This window comes from Lissotriton vulgaris, chromosome 2_1 (genome assembly GCF_964263255.1).
Source record: "Lissotriton vulgaris chromosome 2_1, aLisVul1.2, whole genome shotgun sequence".
Lineage (NCBI taxonomy): Eukaryota > Metazoa > Chordata > Amphibia > Caudata > Salamandridae > Lissotriton > Lissotriton vulgaris.
The window spans coordinates 1,954,381,702-1,954,393,817 of NC_141687.1; the positions used below are offsets into that span (position 1 = coordinate 1,954,381,702).

Consider the following 12,116-nt stretch of genomic DNA (forward strand, 5'->3'; position numbering starts at 1 on the left):
CTTGATCTTTCTTGGTCTCTGGTTCAGGCCAGAATCTCCGGGCAACTAAATGGGTTTGGAGGCTGCAGCTGCTGTTGTGGGTTGACGAGGGGCCAAGGAAAGGTCCAAGGACCTGGCTCTGCTATTATTAAAGCGCTCGAGCGCAGAGTCCGCCTTCTCTCCAAACAACCTACAGTCATCAAAGTGTATGTTATGAGCGAAGCCTAGACATCCCCTGAAAAGCTAGAGTTTGAGTTTAAAATATTTCTTAAGCGCACGTACACCTAGCGGTTTCATGGCGCTGCAATGAGCTGAGCCCCTGAGGCGTCAGAAATAGGAGGATGGAAGGGGGGGGTTTAAGAGAAAAAAGCTTGTGTGAAAAGGAAAGTTTTTAATGCCTTGCGAAAGAGTGTATACTGGGGACAAGATCTCAAATGAACCGGAAGGGAGTTCCAAAAGGTAGGGGCGAGTGTGGAAAATTTGGAACCGCCCCACTTTTTACGTTTGAATCGGGGAACTAGAAGCAATTGTTGGGTGGAGGAACGCAGCTCCCTGGGGGGGGGACATAGGAGTGAATTTCAGAAGTGATAAAGGCAGGGGCTGAACCGGAGCGGGCGTTGAAGATGATGCATCCTAGTTTAAACTGGGCTCGTTCGCGAATGGGGAGCCAGTGAAGAGTCTTGAGGAGGGGAGTAACGTGATGAGACTTGGATAAATTAAAGACCAGGCGGGCCTCCTGGTTCTGGACTAACTGGAGGCGTCGCAGGCTGTACGCGGGCATGCCACAATAAGCGGGAGATCACCATTGCAAGGACTATGAGTTTAAGAGCCGGGAAAGAGAAAAACCGAGAGACTTTACGGATAGTACGAAGGGAGTGAAAGGATGAGGACACCACATAACTGACTTGGGAGTGAAGTGAGAGTTGGTGATCCAGTTTGAATCCGAGGGTTTTTACAGAGCTAGTGGTTCTCAGCCAGGTAGGAAGCCAAAGGACCACCGAAAATGAAATCAGTCTGCCCAGCGAGTCAGTCGTATCCAGGCGACATCATATGGTGAACTTGGCTACATCCCTCCCTTTACCAATTGCTTGAAAGAGTTAGCAATTGCTTGAAAGGGTATGGCTCGAGCCTCCTCCAAGACTGAGACTATGGGCAGCACTTGCAACTGAGCCCCAGATGGTATGGAAGTATTAGCCCAAAGAGGCACGCGGTATTCACCGACCGTAATGCTACGCTGGCGGAAGAGAAAATCCCCATCCCAAAGGTATCGTTGAGTGGAAGGGAATCTGTGGGTGTTAAATTCGGAGTGAAGGCCTGGATCATCAAGTTCTGCAGGGTGAAGAAACTGGGGTCCCTTGAGGCGGGCGATGGCAGTGGGCAACACAATTGTCCTATGCACAGGAGCCCCTGTGCAGGGTTTGGAACAGGTACAGTAAGGGCTCAGGATAGGACTCATTAAGGGCTTCAATGAATGGTAGTATTTGTTCGCTGGGGGAACTCCTAGCTGCAATAACTCCATAAAGAGATCTGTGTTGATTGCCACTGAAGACAGTGTAAGGTCCAGGACCTCGGCCGACCTCTGCACCACTACTGCGAATGAGGCACCCTCCTCCGTAGCCACTGTAGGGGGAGCGATCAGGCCAGACTCTGGGGAGGAGTCCAGTCCACTGGCATCCGTCAGAGCCCTTTACCAATTGTCCTTGGTCTCCTCTAACTGGTAGCCATTAGGGTCTGCACACCCCTCCCATTCGTTCCCCAATTCAGGCATGTTACAACAATAAGGCACTGGCTCCGTCATGGGGAGACTGCACCCTGACAGTGCCGGAGCTATCGTCGGACGACGCCAGTCTGGCTCTGTGTCGGAGTCGGGGACGACGATCGGGGTGATGCCGCCTTGAGCAAATTGTGAGCGTTGTGGCCTTGAGCGGCAAGGAGCTTAAGGGAACACTTCCTCAAGGTCTTGGGGTGCATAGCGCGGAATGCATTAAAAACACCAGAGGCACATCAAGTATGGATCTGTCGGTGATAGGCTACACAGATTTTGAAGCCAGCTTTTCTAGTTGATATCCTGACGCACCAGGAGGCACAAACATTGGAAAAAGGTTAACAACGAAAAAAGAAAAACCTGCGGTAGCGCTTCTTCAGATCGGCACTGAATGGTACGGAAAGAAAAGAAGCGTGCGGGGTGGCGCCTTTATAGATTCCACACACATCACTTCTGGCATGGATGATGCCACCTACCGGCGCGCAGGGCTACTGTTCACAAAATATTTCCGGTTCCATTCTGACATCTGGGGATTATTCTAAGGTAAGGACTCATTGGCTAGAAGTCTCTATCAGACTTCTTATGTTCGGTGACATACAGATTCACTTCCCACACCTTCATAGCACTTGTCACAAGACTTTGCGTCATGTTTACACATCAGCACAACAGGCATACAATGCTTGCATCTTCTTTATGGTTTAAAGCCTGCAGTCTTCATGGGGGACATTTTTCCAACTGCACACAGCTGTAGTAGGTTTTTTGGGAGTCAGTAAACACTGACGAAACATTGAAAGCACAGCTCCTGATCTTGCATCGAAGGGCGCAGAAAAAATGAGCTGTCGTTCCAATGTAAGTGTGGTATCTATATACAGCTGTTTCAACACTTCTGGAAGTGCAGCAAGGCTGCTGCGAAGACAGAGAGCATCACCTGTCAGGAGCAAGAGCTGTTGCTGGAAAAAAGTGTCTGTATTCACTCTGGCACCTGGGGGAATTCAAAAAGTGAGCAACCTGTAGTTAGAAGTATCCATCAGAAACATTAAAATGGACTTTACCTCAGGGTTCCTACATTTGCTATTCAACTTTATGGAGACTACTCTGGCATTGTGTGGCCTCTGCCACATTGCCAGACCCACATTAAGCAAGTTCTCTAGTAAGAGTAAGAAATGCGTTACTTACCTGTAACAGCAGTTATCCAGTATTGGTGTCTTTCATAGATTCACATGCCTGAATCATTCCCCGTCGCCGAGACGGGAGCCTCCGGTACATAAAAAAGTAATGTCCTAAGGACATACATAGAGAATATAGGCCGAAGGGCCTCCCCTTTGGGGCCTTTCCACGTCCTTATGTAAAAAGGACCGAACTCTCATCGTTAGCCAATGAGCTCCGACCTCCCTCTAGAACCTTCCCGGGAGGAGCCTCAGTCCCTCAGATTTTCGTACGCACCCCGCTAGGGTGTCGGCACTGTAGTCATAGAGGTACGTGAGTCCTTACCGGGGAGGCGGGAGGGTGCATGTGAATCTATGAAAGACACCAATACTGGATAACTGCTGTTACAGGTAAGTAACGCATTTCTTATCCAGTATTTGGGTGTCTTTCATAGATTCACATGCCTGAATCAGAGTAGCCAGCAGTTATACATGCATAGTGGTAAAGCACATTCTCACATCCAGCAGATCTGCACAATTTACAGACAACACGAGAGAAACATGGTAATATACAGTCATGCATATAGCATAAAAAACCATGATGAATGTGCATACCTGGATGGCGGGACGAGGTAAGGCTCACCTTATTGGAAGAGATGGCGCAGCACCGCTTGTCCCACTGCAGCGTCGTTCTGCAGTTCGATGTCCAGGCAGTAGTGTCTGGAGAAGGTGTGCGGGGACTTCCAGGTCGCCGCTCGGCAGATGTCCAGGATCGTCACTCCAGCGAAGAGCGCCGCTGACGTTGACATCGCTCTGGTAGAGTGGGCAGCCACTCGGTCCGTCAAAGGCCGTCCGGCCTGATCATGGCAGAAAGCAATCGCTGAAGAAATCCAGCGGGAGATGCTCTGTTTCGTCAAGGGCAACCCCATGCGCGGGTTGCTGTAGGCTACAAAGAGTTGAGAAGACTTCCTGACGTCTTTGGTCCTATCCAAGTAGAATTTGAGACACCTTTTAAGGTCCAAGGAATGCAGCGCCCTTTCCGCCGCCGTGGAAGGGTTCGCAAAGAACGACTTAAGGACAATTGGTTCGTTTAGATGAAAGTCCGACGGCACCTTAGGAATGAATTTAGGGTTTGGCCTGAGTACCACTCGGTCGTGCCTGAATTGGAGATACGGCTCCTGAATAGACAGCGCCTGAAGTTCGCTGACCCGTCTGGCCGATGTCAGGGCCAGCAGGAGTGCCGTTTTCCATGAAAGATGTTTGAGTGAGGCCCGGTGTATGGGCTCGAATGGGTGTTTCATGAGTTGGTTGAGCACCAAGTTCAACTGCCAGGTTGGAGGTACTTTCCGAGGCCTCGGAAAGGATCTGTAGAGCCCTTTTAGAAATTGTTTTATCAGTCGACTGGACCACAGGGAGGGTCCCGATGGGGTCCTGGTGAATCTCGAAATCGCAGCCAGATGAACCTTAATGGAGGCGTGAGCCAGCCCCGACTGAGCCAGGTGGAGGAGGTACGGTAGCAGCTGTACCGAGGTGATCCGGAGGGGGTGTAAGTCGTGTTCCGAACACCACAGGCAGAACCTTTTCCACTTCAGCGAGTAGGTCTTGTTCGTGCTGCCCGCCCTCGCTTTGGCCAGTACTGCCCTGCAGTCCTGCGGGATCTCTAGGTCTCCGAACTCTCGGTGCTCAGGAGCCAGGCCGATAATTTGAGCGAACTGAGGTTCGGGTGGTGTACCTGGCCTCCGGACATCGTTAAGAGGTTCGGGTGTTGTCGCAGGTGAATCGGGGGCCTGATGGACAGGCGAAGCAGGTCCGAGAACCAATGTTGTCTCGGCCAGTACGGAGCAATCAGTATCAGGGTGCACGGTTCCGTCTTCATCTTCCGGAGGAGCCTCGGTATCATCGGGAACGGAGGAAAAGCGTACGCAAACACGCTGAACCAGCCGATGGAAAAAGCATTTCCCAGCGACCCCCGTTGGGGATGCCAGCTTGCGTAGCTTTGGCATTTGGCGTTCCCTGCCGTCGCGAAGAGGTCGATCCTCGGGGTCCCCCAATGCGAGAAGACGTGGGCCACCGTGTCGCCGTTCAGCTCCCATTCGTGGGAGAGAGAGGTCTGTCTGCTGAGGGTGTCCGCGATAGTGTTGTCCTTCCCGGGAACGTACTCCGCTTTGAGGGAGAGCCCGTGCGCCACCAACCAGTTCCAGATTTTTTGCGATTCTCGTGAGAGAGAGAGAGATCGCGTTCCCCCTTGTTTGTTCAGGTAGTGCATCGTCGTGGTGTTGTCCGTTTTGACGAGCACCGGGGAAGAGCCGATACGTGGCAGGAAGGCCTGTAGAGCCAGATACACTGCTCTCAGTTCCAGTAGGTTGATGTGTAGTTGTTTCTCCTGGGCGTCCCATTTGCCGCTGACTCGAAGGTCCAACAGTACTGCGCCCCAGCCTTCTAGTGAGGCGTCTGTCGTGATGACCAGTGGTGCCGGTGGCAGGAGGAACTGCAAGCCGGCTGTCAGGTGCGTCCGGTTTCTCCACCACAGAAGGGCCTTTGTGATGGCCGGTGTGATCGTGATAATGTCCTCGAAGGAGCCGGAACTCTGTTTCCATTGTCTCGCCAGCGCCTCCTGCAGTGGACGCATGCGGAGCCTGCAGTGAGGTATGAGGAGAATGCATGAAGACATCATCCCTAGCAAGGAGGTGAATGTCCGTACCTTGATGCGAGGCTTCTTGGCCACCGCCGCGGCCAGGGACAGTATTTTGTTGGTCCTGTCCTCTGAGGGGAAAGCCTTCGTTCGCTTCGTGTCCAGGGTAGCCCCTAGGAAGGTGATCCTCGTTGATGGAGTAATGCAGGATTTTTTGAGGTTGATTGTCAGACCCAGCTGTTGAAAAAGAGCGCTGCAGGCGTTGGATGAAGCCGCCGCGCCTTCCGGGGAAGGCGCCTTCACCAGCCAGTCGTCCAGGTAGGGGAAAACCTGGTGACCCCTTTGTCGCAGGAAGGCTGCCACAGGCGCTAAGCACTTCGTGAAGATACGTGGCGCAGATTTTAGGCCGAATGGCAAGACCTTGAACTGGTAATGTCTGCCCGCTATTTCGAACCGTAGGTACTTCCTGTGCCTTACGAGGATGGGGATATGGTAGTAGGCGTCCTGTAAGTCCAGGGAGACCATCGAGTCTCCTCTTTCCAGTGCTCCCAGGATCTCCTGGATTGTGACCATCCGGAAGGATTGACTCCGCAGGAAGGCGTTGAGCGCCCGGAGGTCTAGGATCGGCCTCCACTTGTCCCCTTTCTGTTGGACTAGGAAGAAGTGGGAATAAAAACCCTTCCCCTTCTGGGACTTTGGGACTCTTTCGATGGCTCCTTTGACCAACATGGCGGAGACCTCCTTGAGAAGGAGGTGCAGGTGTTTGTGAGCACGCTTCAGCGGAGGGGTGTTGGGAGGGGTGTTGACCAGTTCGAGGGAATGTCCAATTGAATTATTTGCAGTACCCACCGATCCGTAGTGATTTTTTGCCAATTGTGGAGGAAGTGGGTCAGTTTTCCCCCAATTCGAAAGGATTGAGACGGTGGTGGGACTGGCTGGAGTAAATGGTCACTGGCGGCCGCCAGTGCCCTTCTTGGCGGATTTGCCCCTGAAGGATGACCTCCCATAGGATGACTGTCGGGACTGTTGTTTGTGCTGGGGCTGGTTCCTGTTGCCGTAGGAATAGGACGACCGATTTTGGTAGGAACCTCTGTAGGAGTACTGACCTCTGGAGCGGCCCCCCCGAAAGGACTGGTTCCGGGACTGGAGGGAGCCCAGAGCCCTCGCCGTGTCGGTGTCTTTTTTGATGGCCTGGAGTGCCTCGTCTATCTTCTCCCCAAAGAGGAATTGGCCATCGAACGGCATATCCAGCACCTTAGATTGGACCTCCTGCCGAAAAGACGTCGCTTTGAGCCAGCCTTGGCGGCGGAGCACGGCAGCCCCGGCCAACTGGCGGAATCCCGTCATGGCTGCGTCGATGGCGCAGTCGATAATTTCTGCAGCGGAGTTTTGCCCTTCCGCTAGAAGTGCTTTCACCTCGTCCTGGACCGCGGCTGGCAGGCTTTGCAGGTAGGGAGCTATGTCTTCCCAGAGCTGGCGGTTGTAGCGGCCAAGGAGGGCGATGGAATTTGCCACCTTGATGGACATGGCTGACGTGGTAGAGAACCTCTTGCCTATGGTGTCCAGCTTCCTTCCTTCCTTGTCCGGGGGCGCGGACAGCGGCGAGGAGGGGTTGCGGGATTGCTTTTGGGCCGCCTGAGTAACAACCGAGTCCGGTTTGGGGTGGCCGGTCAGGCAGGCAGGTGCGGAGTTCGGGGCCTTATATTTTTTGTCTAGGCGCGGAACCACCGCTGGCACCGAAGCAGGCGTGAGCATCAGCTTCTTGCCCTGTTCCCATAGAAAGTCTATAAGAGGAATAGACTTGGTCGATTTCTGGCTGTGCTCCTTGAAATCATGGAGGAAGCATTCCGTTTCCGCGGATTCCACTGTCATGTGAAATCTCCTTGCAGCTCTGTCCACCAGTTTGTGGAAACCTCCCACGTCCGCCGCTTCGGAGTGGCGCGGTCGCGGGGAAGCCGGGGTAGACGAATGGTGTGATGACGCAGCGTCGGCATCGTCGTCTCTGTGGTCCGATGCGACGTCTTGTACCTCGCCTTCCTCTTGGGTGACCGGCACCTGGGTGCCGCTGTCGGCGTCCGGGAACCGTTGTTTATAGTCCTGCACCAGGGATTTCAAATCGTTGACCAGAGACAGTGGCAAACAGATCATCGGGGTGTTCACCGTGTCGACGTTCAGGGAGCGGCCCTGATACGTAACTTCGTCCCGGATCTCGTGGACGTCCTGGTGTTCCTCGTGAACCTCCTGTTCTTCGTCTGACTCCTCACTTTGGAGTGTCTCCTGTTCTTGCTCGGGGGCCAACTCCACCGTTGGGTGAACCGAGGGCGTAGGAATCGAGTGAATAGACACTTCGACCAATCTCGATTCTTTCCAAGATGGCGCCGGGGTCTCTTCCGACGACGTGCGTGAAGATGGCGCGCCCGCCGTGTGTGTTGGTGATTTGGGCACCTCCGTAATGGTCGTCAGATTTTTTGTGGAGGAGAGTTTCGTCGTCTTACTGATGGTAGGGCCTTGGACTTGAGATATCTTTGTCGAAGGCGTGCTTTTTGAACTTGACTTCGAGGTTTTAGGTGACGAGCCTTCGGTATGAGGTGTTTTCGGCGAAGGCGTACCTGTAGATTTAGACCTCTTAGGTGACGAAGATGCCGTCGTCGTACTGGATGAAGGTTTCAGAGGAATGGTCGAGGAGACCGGTGCGCCTGAGGACGCAGTGGTGGTCGTCGTGGCCGTCGCGGAGGGCGATGAGGCCGTAGTGGCAGACACAGTGGTCGTGACTGAGGTGGTCCGCTTAGTAGATGGAGCGGGCGTCTTGAACCTCTGGCCATCCTTAACAGACACGGAGGAGGTGGTGGAACGTGCCTCCGAAGGCTTCCTGTGCGCCTTCTTAGGAGGAGTGTCTGTCTCTCCAGGGGACTGCACCCTGGGTCTCTTCTTGGAGACTTTGGAGGTCGCGGAGACACTACCCTCGGAAGATTCCAGAGTGTCTCGGACCTTAAGCCTGTCGAGCCATTCGCGAAGGCGAGTTTCCCTTTCCTTAACAGTCTTCTTTGGGAAGGCTCTACACACCCTACACTTGTCAGTGACGTGGTCAGGGTACAGGCAATATAAGCACAGGTCGTGCTTGTCCTCCGCTTGAATCCGCTGCTTGCCGCAGGAGGAACAGGCCCTCAGAAGGGCTTTCTTCTGCGAGTCCGCCATGGACGAAGCTTTCTTATTAGATTCCGACATGTAGTTGATGATAGGATATTATCCTTTCCGTACAAATTGAACTTCAGCGAAGTTTGAGACTTCGAAGCCAGGAAAACCTGAAGAGCTCAGGTTGGAGACTCCCTAGCACAACGTGCGGTAGAAAATCTGAGGGACTGAGGCTCCTCCCGGGAAGGTTCTAGAGGGAGGTCGGAGCTCATTGGCTAACGATGAGAGTTCGGTCCTTTTTACATAAGGACGTGGAAAGGCCCCAAAGGGGAGGCCCTTCGGCCTATATTCTCTATGTATGTCCTTAGGACATTACTTTTTTATGTACCGGAGGCTCCCGTCTCGGCGACGGGGAATGATTCAGGCATGTGAATCTATGAAAGACACCCAAATACTGGATAAGCAGCATATTCAAGCATCCTTATAAGGCAAGAGCACTCCTTCTTTGCCAGAATGGTAGCAAGGATCTGGACTAGTTTAAGCATCTTAAATTATTATTAATTGAGATAAATATAACAAGTGGCAATCTGCAAACAGTGTCTAAGTAAAGCTCCTCTAACATTGAATAGTTAGAAAGCAACTTAGAAGGGTGACGGCAAAAGGGAAAGTAAAAATGCCTGTCCAATAGCTAAACAAATCAAAAGGTTTTCAGTAGACAGAAGTATTCTGGTAGAATTTATTTTGTATGTAAGAAATATGCACACTTTGCAAAGATATGTGCATTAGCACTTGTGGGATAGCTGACACCATGTGCAATTTTGCTGAAGATAGGAAGGGGTTGAACTGAGCAGGGGAGGACAGATGATATGCTCAAGAGATTAAAAGTGCATCTGACACATAGCTGCCATGTTTGCTATTCACCTTTATAGAGACCAACATGTCTGAAGAGGCCCTCTCTCATATCTCCAGAGTCACACTAAGCAAGTGCTCTAGAAGGGTAAGGAGGATTCCCAAGCATCCCTAAGGGGCAAGATCACCTTTCTTTGTTACATTAGGTTAAAGGTGGCTTAGGTCTAGAGAAATAAGGCATCACTGTAGAGGGCATGGACAATCTGATCTTATGTAGGAGGAGTAATTTATGAGTCTCTTTCTTTAATGAAGTGTGTTCCCTGTACTGTGTGTTCTCAAGTTACAGTTGGGGAGTGGAATTTAAGGGCTGACCATTAACCGAGCCGGGTCTGGTGGATCAGTAAACTAATATACTCCAGGGATTTGTGCTAACCCCTTAGTTAGAAATTCTACCCTAGGAAGGTCGCCATGGCCTTTCATTGTTCCAAAGTAGATAAACATGATATCATTGAGTTGGGTGACAAACATCTGCTACCTGCCAATGGCACTAATATGTGAAGGGCACACTCTACAAATATGTGGCATGTTATTTCTGTTGGTGCAGAGGTATGTATGCTGTGAGCAATAATAACTGCTAAAACAGAATGTACAGCAGTTGTCTTTCACACAAAGCTCATGGCCTTAAAGTCGCCAAATAGAAGCATCAAACTGCTATTGTCAAGGAGTTCAGTCAGGGAGGCTTCAAAGTAAGTAGTAAGGGGCATTTGTAGCAAGCATGGACATGACTGCACTGTGTCAGGCTGCATTTTGATTTGCTTTGCAGTATTAGCTATAGGCTGTTTGGTAAGTGTGGACCCATTTGCGTGGAAAGAGGAGCATGTTAGTAGGCAGTTATATCATCACCTCTGAGTTTTTGTGCATAAACTTGATTGCTCAGCTATGTTTTTCCTTACTACTGTTGTCAACCTAATGGTCACCATAAGTAAACCTATTTACTAGGTCCAGACAGTAAACCTTTTATAGGATACTTTTTGAAATGGTCCTGCTCCATCTATTTAGAAAAATCAAGTAACCTTATGCATTCCATACTTTTAATATGCATTAACTTGATGTAGGCAATGCTGTTGCTAACTATATCTGTAACTGTGGATTTCTCTTGGTCAAGGATCGAAGGATAGTACTGACAGTTTGTTCCTTGTTTCTTCCCAGTGAACGTAGTTTGGGACAATTTCATAGAATATGTACAGAAAACAATTTGGTTGGCAATATCTTAATTTTGCATCAGCTAAGGTGTCTACATTGTACATCACTTTGACAAGTGCAGAGAAATCCTTGCAGCATTATATAATGAGTGAACTTCGAAGTTCCTCTCTAGTTTGCCTGGTATTGCAAATGTTCACAAACTTATTGAGTCTTTCTTTTAAGTTTACAGCCATTCACTAAGCTAGCAATTAGAGAGGACATAGCTAAAGAGACACTCCTACCTAATACAGATAGTATTTCAAGAGGAAAAGCCACTCGATAACCTGGAGTGTCTACATTTTCATTCCATAGATCCTTTAGAGAAAGATGTTGATGACAGTAAACCATCACAGCTCAACCCACCTTGCCCAACTAAAAGGCACAGAAGTGCCTTTACCCCCTCTATGGTTACAAATTATAAACTCCTCCTTGAACCACGTCTATCTTCCAGATTCTCTTAAAATGAGTAGTGTTTGCCCTCTTCTCGAAAAACAATGCTGGTCCAGAATTGCTGGTAAACTACAGGTCCACCACTGATCACCACTTCCACTTAAACCCTATGGTTCTTAAAAGATTTGTTGTCCACCAACTAGAAGAGTCTACCAGTAAGAGCCATTTCCGGGGAGATAATCACTGTAGCATATGGTATCAAATATTTTGATGAGGTTCTTCATCTCTTCCATGAAAGAAGCTCCTAACTTGTGGTTCATATCAGCAGCACTTAATGCCACTGTCCATGAAACTCTCTAAAAAAGTCTTAAATGGCAGAATGGGTAGTAGAGAAATAGAGCTTAACAGGTTCATGTCTATTCTTCAGAAAGACACTGCATCAAAACAATGTAATTATTATCAATGCTAATAAAATTCCATATGTAGGTCGTCAAGGCTTCATATTCACTACCTTTTCCATCTTTATTTGGAACAACTAAATAACGTCTCAATTGAACAAGTAACTTCCTTTCTACAATATGCAGATGATATGCACCCAAGTTAAGATTAAATACTCAAATAGGCTTAAACCCACAACTTCTACCCTTCAGAAAATTCTAAACTCAATTAATAATATGACACTCATGCTAAACCCACAGAAGATAAAATGTCCCCTGCTCTCCAAAATAAATGCCTGGAAATACCCATTACTAGACACACCAACTGAAAGATATGGGCATTTTATCAGAACTGATCACATCAGAAAATTCAGCTGGCTTCATACTTGACAAACCACTCCACCATGATGTTCCCTTCTAAAAGATGGCCAGAGACACTTGTTTCCACAAAAACCTCTCTGTAATCCAAAAATAAACCCTTAATTTGTACATCCAACCATTAAGTCAACTTATGTTTAGACTATAGAACTATGACAACTTGCACA

The 12,116-nt window shown here is 49.8% G+C and overlaps 1 protein-coding gene across 1 annotated transcript in view; it reads right to left on the bottom strand.

Annotated features, from left to right (window-relative positions):
* Window positions 1-12,116, bottom strand: part of FANCI (FA complementation group I) — a 636,131-nt gene that overhangs the window by 69,130 nt on the left and 554,885 nt on the right. The gene's annotated exons all lie outside the window — the stretch shown is intronic.